At 47.5% G+C, this 8,162-nt stretch overlaps 1 protein-coding gene across 1 annotated transcript in view; it reads right to left on the reverse strand.

Annotated features, from left to right (window-relative positions):
* Window positions 1-1,570, reverse strand: part of LOC112259249 (SH3 and multiple ankyrin repeat domains protein 1) — an 87,734-nt gene extending 86,164 nt beyond the window's left edge. Inside the window, exon 1 of the mRNA XM_042315032.1 lies at window positions 1,181-1,570. The gene's annotated coding sequence lies outside the window, so the exon portion shown is untranslated. The remainder of the gene's footprint in view (window positions 1-1,180) is intronic.
* Window positions 1,571-8,162: the final 6,592 nt, after the last annotated feature.

Consider the following 8,162-nt stretch of genomic DNA (forward strand, 5'->3'; position numbering starts at 1 on the left):
ATGTGTGTGTGTGGGGAGGGGTAACAGTGGGGAGAGACTGTATGTGTGTGGGGAGGGGTAACAGTGGGGAGAGACTGTATATGTGTGTGTGGGGAAGGGTAACAGTGGGGAGAGACTGTATGTGTGTGTGTGTGTGTGTGTGTGTGTGTGTGTGTGTGTGTGTGTGTGTGTGTGTGTGTGTGTGTGTGTGTGTGTGTGTGTGTGTGTGTGTGTGTGTGTGTGTGTGTATGCAGGCACATGTGGAAGTTCATTCAAATGAAAGTAGATGTGGATATATAAGTGTTTGAAGTCACAGGTGCATACGCCTTTGGATGCACAGCAGAGCGCACAATAGTGTATGTGCATATGGATGGATGGATGTATCTAAATGTCTACGTGCATGTTGGAATACATGGACAGGTGTCTCTGTGTGGCAGATCATACGTGGTAGTTCTACCCATTCAGTGTTCCCCTGGCATCATGACATCATGACTGCCACTGTGTGATTGACTACGTGGTTTCAAATGGTTGTGTCTTCTGATGTGTACCAAGTACCAATCACATTCACCAGCTGCCTTGACTGTGCAGCAGTCCATCACCATCCCTGCATGGGTACAACAGCCTTCAGTAGACTAATGCATGCCAATGGATGTGGGTGGGTGTGTAAATAACACCTCGCTGATGCCTTGTACTGAACACCACTTCCAGTGGGACTGCCTACACAAATTGCCATCTCAAGCCAATCCTACCTTCGAGTCCTTCACTGAACTGCATCTAGAAAAGGTCCCACTTTCTCTTTCCGTCCCTTTTTCCATCTGAGAATGTGTGATATATGTACTGCTATCAGAGAGTATTCTGCTGCCAAAATTCTGCTGTCCATGTTGCCCAACTCTCCCTTATGTCTTCCTTTATCTCCCTGTCATCTTGTTCTGTCATTTATCTTCTCTCTGCACGGTATTTGCCTGTGTATCTTCCTCTACAGTCACAGTATTGATGTGACTCTCCGTCAACCCACGTGACGAATGAATTAGACACATTTACATCAACGCTGTAACTTGAATAAACAACCCGCAACCGCAACTCCCTCTAACCCTCTCCATTCTTTCCTGAGACAATCCCTGCTCTCGTCTGCTTGCCTTGCAATATTCCCCCATGCACCTCTCTCTGTCTCCCTCGGATGCAGAAAAAGCGCTTCACTTACTGTTCTTCTTCTGTTGCACTTGATTCACAGATCCCTCCTTTGGAAATGGAGAGAGTGACAGAAGTGGTGGAGGGAGGGAGGGGGGATCCACACACAGAAATAAGGAGAGAGGAGGCAGCGCAAAATAAAACTAAAAAAAGGAATGGGAGAAGTGGAAAAATCACCGCTGATAGTGAGGCCTTTGAATCACATTTTACGTGGTGTTCGGTGTCTGGTGTCCGGTGTCTGTGTGTGCTGTGGGGCGATGCATATTCTCCATGTCGGTCTTCTAGAGCCAGGCAGCACAACCCAGTAGTAACACTTCTATTTCCTCAGTCCTGAAAATGTCCCTCTCCCTCTCTCTCTTCCCCTCTGGCACGTTCAAACAGCCCAATCTCTCTCTCACTTTCATCTGGTTGGTTTATTTCCCTCTATCCCCCTCCCATACCTGTGTCTCTCTCGCTTTCTAGCGCTCTCGCCCCTCCCCCTCATCCTCTCCTCCCAGTCTCCCTCTCTCGCCTACACCAGCACCCAGATACAGGGCACACCCCTCCCTCTCTTTATCTCTGTCTCTCTCTTCCCTCATCTCCCATTCTCGCTCTCTCTCCCTCTCTTTGATGTTTTGAAGAGTCCTTCACTCTTAGCTGGGAATACATTTTAAAAAATCAACAGAACTGAAGATACTACAGAACACAGACAGTGGGAACCACCCAGCACCACATTCACAGGGAAACAGACCCAAACTATCAAATTAACACGTCACACAATATCAATAACACAAATACAATGATTTCCATACACAGAGACAGTGGGGGAGAGACTATATGTGTGTGTGGGGGAGGGGTAACAGTGGGGAGAGACTGTATGTGTGTGTGGGGAGGGGTAACAGTTGGGGAGAGACTGTATATGTCTGTTTGGGGAGGGGTAACAATGGGGAGAGACTGTATATGTCTGTTTGGGGAGGGGTAACAGTGGGGAGAGACTGTACATGTGTGGGGGGGGAGAAGTAACAGTGGGTGGAGAGAGAGCCTTCCAACTGACTAACTGAAATGAATAGCAAGTAGAAATCCCTTCCATTACGCCAATCAGGGGTCAGTGAGGCATGTCAAAGCTGCTAAGGGGACTCTGATAGCAGACACGCCCCTTTCATGGCTCAAACACACTACCCTCAGAGGGAATCAGTCAGCACGGACGTCTGTGGATGTGTTCAGAAATATACATGGAGATGAAGTCCTAACACTCTAACATTAATATGAGTTGTGTGTGTTGGCTTGGTTAGTATCTGGATTAGAGGTCGACCGATTAATCGGAATGGCTGATTAATTAGGGCCGATTTCAAGTTTTCATAACAATCGGAAATCTGTATTTTTGGGCGCCGATTTGCCGATTTTTGGTTGTTGATATTTTTTATTTTTTTGTATCTTTATTTAACTAGGCAAGTCAGTTAAGAACACATTCTTATTGTTACGGTTTTCTTCCGTCGAAAGAGAGTCGGACCAAAATGCAGCGTGGTAAGTTAGATACATATTTAATGATGAAGAAAAAACGAACAAAACAAAACAACAAACGTAACGTGAAAACCTAAACAGTCTATCTTGTGCTAACACACACAGAGACATGAACAATCACCCACAAACACACAGTGAAACCCAGGCTACCTAAATATGGTTCCCAATCAGAGACAACGAGAATCACCTGACTCTGATTGAGAACCGCCTCAGGCAGCCATAGACTATGCTAGACACCCCTACTCAGACACAATCCCAACACTTACTAAAACCCCAATACAAAAACACAACACAAAATAAACCCATGTCACACCCTGGCCTGACCAAATAAATATATAAACACAAAATACTAACACCAGGGCGTGACAGAACCCTCCCCCCAAGGTGCGGACTCCCGGCCACACACTAAAACCCATAGGGGAGGGTCCGGGTGGGCGTCTGTCCACGGTGACGGCTCTGGCTCGGGACGTGGACCCCACTCCAACCAAGTCTTAGTCCCCCTGTAACGCGTCCTTTGATTGGCGACCCTCGCCGCCGACCTAGGCCTAATAACCCTCACCAAGGACCCCACCGGACTGAGGGGCAGCTCGGGACTGAGGTAGAAGCTCGGGACTGAGGGGAAGCTCGGGACTGAGGGGAAGCTCGGGACTGAGGCGAAGCTCGGGACTGAGGCGAAGCTCAGCACTGAGGGGAAGCTCAGCACTGAGGGGAAGCTCAGCACTGAGGGGAAGCTCAGCACTGAGAGGATGCCTAGTACCGAGAGGAAGCCCAGTATTGAGAGGAAACTCAGGCAGGTAGTAGGCGGATCTGGAGGATCATGGCTGACTGGCGGATCCTGGCTGATTGGCGGATCTGGAAGATCCTGGCTGACTGGTAGATCCTGGCTGACTGGCGGATCTGGAAGATCATGGCTAACTGGCGGATCCTGGCTGACTGGCGGATCCTGGCTGAATGGTGGATCCTGGCTGACTGGTGGATCCTGGCTGACTGGCGGATCTGGAAGATCATGGCTGACTGGCGGATCCTGGCTGACTGGCGGATCTGGAAGATCATGGCTGACTGGCGGATCCTGGCTGACTGGCGGATCTGGAAGATCATGGCTGACTGGCAGATCCTGGCTGACTGGCGGATCTGGAAGATCATGGCTGACTGGCGGATCCTGGCTGACTGGCGGATCTGGAAGATCATGGCTGACTGGCGGCTCTAGCTGCTCCATGCAGACAGGCAGCTCTGGCTGCTCCATGCAGACTGGCAGCTCTGGCTGCTCCATGCAGACTGGCAGCTCTGGCTGCTCCATGCAGACTGGCAGCTCTGGCTGCTCCATGCAGACTGGCAGCTCTGGCTGCTCCATGCAGACTGACAGCTCTGGCTGCTCCATGCAGACTGACAGCTCAGGCTGCTCCATGCAGGCTGGCAGCTCAGGCTGCTCCATGTAGGCTGGCAGCTCAGGCTGCTCCATGCAGGCTGGCAGCTCAGGCTGCTCCATGCAGGCTGGCAGCTCTGGCTGCGCTGAACAGCCAGAGTCAGTTTGTTATATCTGGAGTACCTCTCCTGTCCTATTCGGTGTCCTGTGTGAATCTAAGTGTGCGTTCTCTAATTCTCTCTCTCTCTCTCTCTCTCTCGGAGGACCTGAGCCCTAGGACCATGCCCCAGGACTACCTGACATGATGACTCCTTGCTGTCCCCAGTCCACCTGGCTGTGCTGCTGCTCCAGTTTCAACTGTTCTGCCTTATCATTATTCGACCATGCTGGTCATTTATGAACATTTGAACATCTTGGCCATGTTCTGTTATAATCTCCACCCGGCACAGCCAGAAGAGGACTGGCCACCCCACATAGCCTGGTTCCTCTCTAGGTTTCTTCCTAGGTTTTGGCCTTTCTAGGGAGTTTTTCCTAGCCACCGTGCTTCTACACCTGCATTGCTTGCTGTTTGGGGTTTTAGGCTGGGTTTCTGTACAGCACTTTGAGATATCAGCTGATGTACGAAGGGCTATATAAATAAATTTGATTTGAACAGGCAGGAGACTCCAGCAGCGCTGTAGAGGAGGAAGGCTCTGGCAGCGCTGAACAAGATCTGAACCCTGACTCTGCCGCACTCTCCCTGAGCCCCCAAGAAATTTTTGGGGCTGACTCTCGGGCTTCCTTCTGCGCCGCCGTGCTTTTCTCTTCGACTCCATTCTCCTATAGCCCTCTTCGCACTGCTCCAGCGAATCCCAGGCGGGCTCCGGCACTCTCTCTGGGTCGACCGCCCACCTGTCTATTTCCTCCCAAGTCGTATACTCTATACTCTTGCTGTCCATAACGTCCTCCCATGTCCATTCCTCTTTTCGCTGCTGTTGCTGTCGCTGCCTGTCACCACGCTGCTTGGTCCAGTTGTGGTGGGTGATTCTGTTATGGTTTTCTTCCGTCGAAAGAGAGTCGGACCAAAATGCTGCGTGGTAAGTTAGATACATAATTAATGATGAAAAAAAAACGAACAAAACAAAACAACAAACGTAACGTGAAAACCTAAACAGTCTATCTTGTGCTAACACACACAGAGACATGAACAATCACCCACAAACACACAGTGAAACCCAGGCTACCTAAATATGGTTCCCAATCAGAGACAACGAGAATCACCTGACTCTGATTGAGAACCGCCTCAGGCAGCCATAGACTATGCTAGACACCACTACTCAGCCACAATCCCAATACTTACTAAAACCCCAATACAAAAACACAACACAAAATAAACCCATGTCACACCCTGGCCTGACCAAATAAATATATAAACACAAAATACTAAGACCAGGGCGTGACACTTATTTACAATGACTGCATCTAATCTGCATCAAAATGTTTGCCCTGTGGGAAAAGTCCACCCTGCACTCTAGCGAGTTACCTCATACAATACCAAGCACAATGTAAATGTGATCCAACATCATTGTCACTAAATTGAGATTGCATTGATTTGTGTGTGTACGCACTGCCGTTGAATAACTTGCTTTCCCCCTGCGTGATTGGGTGAGTCTGTGTGTTTACACAGGCAGACAAATTCTGATCTTTTTTCCACTAATTGGTCAATCCCATCAGATCTTTTCACATTTGATATTTTTCAGAGCAGATCAGATTAGTCAAAAGACCAATTAGTGGAAAAAAATATCAGAATTAGGCTGCCTGTCCAAACGCAGCCCCTGTCTGTGTCTATCTGTGAGAGTCTGTGTGTGGTTAGCTGAATTTAGTATACAATGAGTAGGTTTGCAAAGGGTCGGAAACTTTCCGGGAAATTTCCATGGGAAGTCAAGCCTGGGAATTTAGCTTAAATTCATCAAAAAAGTTAGCTTATAACAGTGAACCTTTTTTGTGGGATACACATAAGGCAATTCTAGGTCTTGTGGCATATTTTGGTTAAACTATCCCCAATTCAATGGAGTTGCAACCCTCTGCATGCACAGTGCCTTCTTCCATCACATGATTCTCAAGATCTTGCACACTTATGAGATGCTATTCAGCCCACACTACTACACTGTCTGAGCCAAGGACTACATGCTTTCTGGTAAGTTTTGATGATAATTCTGGGTGGGGGGAATATATTTTATATGACATTCATGATTTTTTGTAAACTAGTAAATAGTAGCCTACAGCAAAGTGTGTTTAAATCATTTCTAACCATTTTTGCTAGTTAGTTTTTGCTACCGTGTGGGTTTTAGCTTGCTTAAGCCTGCTAACTGAGGAGTGTTAATTCACCCGTTTCCATACATGTTTCATTTTAAAACATTTATCTTACAAAGGAGTTGTTTAATCTAACTTCTTAACTATTTATCTGTACATGGAATTGTATTTTTTTCTTTTTTTTATTCAAATCTTTAAAGGAAAATGCCATGGGCATTATCTGATGTGTGGAGACATTTCACTGCAGGAAAAGCTGTGTACATTTGCAAATAATGTGCCAAATCATATGTAAAGAATCCAACAAAGATGCAGAATCATCTGGCCAAGTGCATAAAGTTCCCTCACCACTTACAACAAGCAATCTCTGACAAAAGTCCCTCTACTTCTATTCAAGGTGAAAATGATGAATCAGACACCTTATCGATAGCAACAGCTCATGGTCCTCCTGGAATCAGAAGGTTTTTTGACTCAATGAAGGAACGTAGTCAGAGAAATGCTGATGAATGTCTTGCTCGAGCTATGTATGCAACTGGTTCACCTCTGATGCTCACAGGCAGCGTGTATTGGAAGAGATTTCTGAATGTTCTTTGCCCAGCATACACCCCTCCAACCAGACATACTTTATCTACTCATTTGCTGGATGCAGAGTTCAAGGGAAGGTCAAGCAAATCATAGAGAAAGCAGACTGTATTGCAAACATCTCTGATGGTTGGTCGAATGTTCGTGGGCAAAAAATAATTAACTACATCATCTCAACCCCTCAACCAGTATTTTACAAGAGCACAGACACAAGGGACAACAGACACACCAGTCTCTACATTGCAGATGAGCTGAAGGCAGTCATCAATGACCTTGGACCACAGAAGGTATTTGCACTGGTGACAGACAATTCTGCGAACATGAAGGCTGCTTGGTCTAAAGTGGAGGAGTCCTACCCTCACATCACACCCATTGGCTGTGCTGCTCATGCATTGAATCTGCTCTTCAAGGACATCATGGTCCTGAAAACAATATTACAAGAGAGCCAAGGAAATGGTTAGGTATGTGAAGGGTCATCAACTTATAGCAGCAATCTACCAAGCAAAGTGAGAAGAATAAGAGCACCACATTGAAGCTGCCCAGCAACACCCATCGGGGTGGTGTTGTCATCATGTTTGTCTCCTGGAGGGGAAGGAGTCTCTCCAAGAAATGGCCATATCACAGTCTGCCAATATGAACAGCCCCATCAAGAGAATCCTCCTGGATTATGTATTTTGGGAGAGAATGGTAAGCAGCCTGAAACTCCTAAAACCTATAGCCGTAGCCATTGCACGGATTGAGGGAGACAATTCCACCATGTCTGATGTTCAGACTCTGCTTGCAGATGTGAGAGAAGAAATCCGTACTGCCCTGCCCACTTCACTGTTGCTCCAAGCAGAGGAAACTTCTTCCTGAAGCCCATACACGCAGTAGCGTACATGTTGGAACTCAAGTATGCTGGCAAGAGCACCCTGTCTGGTGCAGAGATCAACAAGGCCTATGGCCTACAAGGCCATCACTACTTTGTCTCGCCACCTTGGCCTGGATGAGGGCAAGGTTCAACGATGTCGCTCTTGCTACGGGTGATTCCCTGATCCACCTCTACACAGACAACACCATTCTGTATACATCTGGCCCTTCTTTGGACACTGTGTTAACTAACCTCCAAATGAGCTTCAATGCCATACAACACTCCTTCTGTGGCCTCCAACTGCTCCTTAACGCTAGCAAAACCAAATGCATGCTTTTCAACCGTTCGCTGCCCGCACCTGCCCGCCCAACTAGCATCACTACTCTGGACGGTTCTGACCTAGAATACGTG

The sequence above is a fragment of the Oncorhynchus tshawytscha genome, unplaced genomic scaffold (genome assembly GCF_018296145.1).
Source record: "Oncorhynchus tshawytscha isolate Ot180627B unplaced genomic scaffold, Otsh_v2.0 Un_contig_3906_pilon_pilon, whole genome shotgun sequence".
In the NCBI taxonomy this organism is placed as follows: domain Eukaryota; kingdom Metazoa; phylum Chordata; class Actinopteri; order Salmoniformes; family Salmonidae; genus Oncorhynchus; species Oncorhynchus tshawytscha.